The sequence below is a fragment of the Apium graveolens genome, chromosome 8 (assembly GCF_009905375.1).
Source record: "Apium graveolens cultivar Ventura chromosome 8, ASM990537v1, whole genome shotgun sequence".
Lineage (NCBI taxonomy): Eukaryota > Viridiplantae > Streptophyta > Magnoliopsida > Apiales > Apiaceae > Apium > Apium graveolens.
The window spans coordinates 132614141-132618265 of record NC_133654.1 but is presented as its reverse complement, the minus strand read 5'-3'; positions in this window follow the sequence as shown (position 1 = coordinate 132618265).

The following is a 4125-nucleotide window of genomic DNA, read 5'->3' as shown; positions in this document are numbered from 1 at the left end:
TTCACCCTTGCATGCAAAATGAACCAAGTATAAGTGGAGGGATAGTCTTGTCAATTCTCCTTTCCACTCAAATTTTGTCAAATCAAATACCATAAAACAAGCAAAGTTACATGATCATTTTCATACTCCACCCACACCTCACTCTCTCTTCCCTCCCTTCTCCCTCCTCTCGGCCCTCCTTCCCCCCTCACTCTCGGCTTTTAGCCGATAACCACCCCTCCCCATTTTTCTTCATTCCTCAACCAAGCTTCTACTCTTTATACAAGTAAATTTTATTTCCCATACCATGATCATTCATATTTCAAAGAGTTCTGAATAGAAAGTTTAAGTTTTGAAGTTGCATGTTAAGGCTCTAGTTGAAACTCAAAGTACAACCTTGATTCTTGTGAGTTTAGGGTTGTTTTTGAGAGGACTACAAGGAATGGAGAAGTGCCAAGTCTTGAGAGGGAAACACTTGAAGATTAAATGGCCATTCCCATCCATTTCATTCGGCCATGACCATATGGGAGTCGAATGAATGGTCCTTAAGACTATTCTTGTTGCTTAAATCAATTTTTGCATGTTTATGTGATAATGACTTGAATTTTGTGGTGAAAATTTGATAAAACTCTTTGCATGCTAAGTGATCATCTAGGTATAGCTTATGCTAGGCTTGCATGTCAATTTTATAATAGAATATATGTAGAAAATATGTTGTTTTGGTTTGCAAAACCCGAGGACATGCATGCATGTGGATTTCTCTTAGAATGTTATAAGCTTTTGATCATTTGGAAAGATTTTGTTAGTGAGCCTTAATTTCAGTGGGAATAATGTGTTAATATTGATTTATGCTTCTTGTTTCATGGTAATAATTCGTGGTTATCTTTTATAAAATGCATATCTTGTGGTTTCAAAAAATTAATGATTGGTGAGTTGAGAAATGTGATCTCTTTTGTTTTGCCATAATTGTACCTTAGGTAAGGATGATCTCACCCAAGGTTATTTTGAGAATAAGGGAGTTAGTTCAGTAGATTGCCATGTTTAAGTCTTGGTTTGAGTATTGGGTTGTTGGTAGTTGAGTTTGTCAAGTCAAAACCTTGGAGAAAGGAGAGTTATAGTTTCTGCAGAAAATCAGTTTAGTACCCTGAGGTTTGGAGTGAGTTTTGACCATGTCATTGATGTGCACTTTGAGGCCCAAGCCACCAGAAGTTAGTATTGGGAGTATATAAAAGGTTTTAGGTGTTGGTTGGAGGTTTGCATGTCATTTGGTTAGGTGCACAAGTAGAATAACAAAATCTGTCCAGCAGGGAACAATTTTGTTACAACTTTGAAATAGGGAGATTTGACCATGCCATAGGTAGGCCCTCATTAGGCCCTGTTGGGCCTTAGTTAGAGGGAGTGTCAGAGAAGTTTTTCCAACCATAGTTCATAGGATATGAGTTAGAGCCATGTGTCACAAGTTAATTCAAGTCAGGGCGTTTTTTACCCAGAAAAACAGGGGAACCTTGGACTTTTAGCTTAGGCCCAAGCCAGGCCCTTGAGATGCCCTTAGGTCAGGAGAGTCTTGTGTAAAAGTTTTTGAAGGAAAAATTGTAGTTTAAGAGTGTCTAATGCACTCAAGAAACCATAGTTGTCATTCTGAAATTTGTACCAGTGAGCACTTTCACTTATCACATAGTTTTAGAACACTTAGAAGTGAGTATTAGGTCGACCACCATAGTTGTAAGATAGTATAAGGTCAGTAGAGCAAAAGGCACAAGTGAGGGTCAATAGGTTTTGGATAATTTAGGAAAGGCACATCGAGTTAGGAAGCCAAAATTAGAAGACCTTGTCTAGTTTAGCGACCAAGTGACTTAAGATGTGAGTCGAGATCATCCAAGCCTAGTGTTGCATTATGGTATATATGGTGTTATTTGGTGTTAATATATGATATGTGAATATGTGGCTATGTGTGTACTTTTGTAATTTAAAAGTGAATAAAAAATTAAGTGCGTAAAGGCCTAAGTGACATCCGTGTTTAATTTCAAGTTGTAAATAGGTTAAGATGGTAAGAATATATTATAATGAGGATTATTATTATTTATGTAGGATCTCGAGATGAGGGAAAACTTTCCATAAAGGTCGAGTGAAGCTCCAGTTGCTCCTACCAGTCAGACCAGACCAGCCTTTCTCAAGGCAAGTGATTCAACTTGACCTTCGTATTTACTATAAACAGTTCATATATATATTGATGCAATTATCCTGAGTCATTTGATATGTTTTAAATCAAGCGTATCTTTCGTTTATCTTTGAATTATATAGAAATGCCATGAACCCTCGAGTATGTATTGCAAGTAGTTCAAAAGCCTTTTCATGATAGTTAAATGCCATGATAAAATGAAGAGTTGATATATTACTTGATTGATCATCTTGATTAACATGCTGATGATTCCTAAGTATTGATATCTCATCCTGATACTTGAATCCCCATAGAACCTTACCTTGAACCCTGAAAGTCAGAAACTTATCAAAGTGATCCCTCATTGATTGATACCCCTCTTTCTTATCCTAAAGCTTGACAACTCTGATATATCCTGAGCTAAAGAATCATTTCTTCATACCTTAACACCCATAGTATTCATGAAGCTTATCTTCTTGATGATCCAACACCTGTACCTTGACGAGAAACCATTGCTTTAAGCCCAGTTTGGCATTACCCCTTTATATTATCCATTAGTCTCACTAAATTTTCCTGTCCAAGTTCTGACATATGAAAACCTTTTGGTTACCCTAATAGAGTAAAATTTTGTAAATCATGGCCCTGAGATTTAGTACCATATTTCCATATTTCGAGTTGATCTATAATCCCTTAATAAAAATGTTTACTGTTAAAAGAGATTTTGTTATAATTCGGCATCAGTTTTTGAAATAAATAAAATATGGGTTTTCAGTCCCAAAGGGGGATAAATGTTTTCTCTGAATGGTGGATCTGGACTGAGACGCGAGTCCTTTCCACACTTATATTAGGCTTAAAAGTTTCCTAGGGATTCCCATTAATGTTTTAGAACCCAGCGAGGTTCGGGATTACTTCGCGGCTGATAACCGGCTGTAATCCGTAGCGTCATAAAATGATTTTGATTAAGACATGATTTTGAAATTGTTTTGATACAAGTAAAAATGATGCCATCACTCATAGTTTTATCCCTCGTTATCATTAGTTATGTCTTTCCATTATCATTCTGTAATGAATATCTCGATTTATGTTTTGTATCGTACTGTTAGCACTTGTTGAGCATTTGGCTCACTCTTTGCTTTACCCTGATATTATAGCTAGCAGCTATGGTTAGATTCAAGCAGACTGCCCGTAAGACCTGTGATGCTGATGCTTATGTTCGAGCTCAGGTAGAATAAGTGATAGTAGTTTGTGTGAGGACTCGGTATTTATAATCAGTTGTAATAGATGGTAGTGTTGGGCTGTTCCAAACCCTAAACTGTAAGATCTTGGATTTGGTTGTGTTATCTCTGTTATAATTTTTTAATAGTTATATTTAATTTGTTGTTTAAGTTGGGGGCGTGACAGTAAGAACTTGAATTGCTGCAGTGGATGACATAGAGATGTGAGTGGACTCTAGGAAAGTATCAGTACTTAGACCTGTAGGGAAAGTATCAGTATTTGGCACATCAGAGTTTATCCGAGGGTCTATAGACTGTTGTTCAGGAGTTGTATCTTTAATACTCTATGCGCCTGCAAAATTTTCAATAAACACACTTAAATCTCTATATTCTTTTAAAGTAGTCTCACTACTTCTCACACCACTCATCTCATAACTTTTAATAGTCAGAGTTTTCTTACAAGGGTTAACTAAATCCGTACACTCAACTACCTCTCCTTTTTCAGGTAAGGATCCTTCCTCTCTTTAATTCTGTTTTTCTCTAAATCTTTTCTCTCATTATTACATGAAAGGCTCAGATAAGTTTGTCCTACAGAAATAAGAGGTGGCTGAGAAGAGTTGTTTGTGATTCTATGACTAGAGTTAGTCCTTTGTAAAGATCTAATCATATTCATGTCATCAGGATTCATTTTACATGATGATAATTCAGAATCAGTATATAAACTAAATGTTGATAAAGATGAATCAGTATTTATACCTTGTTATTCTAAAGGAT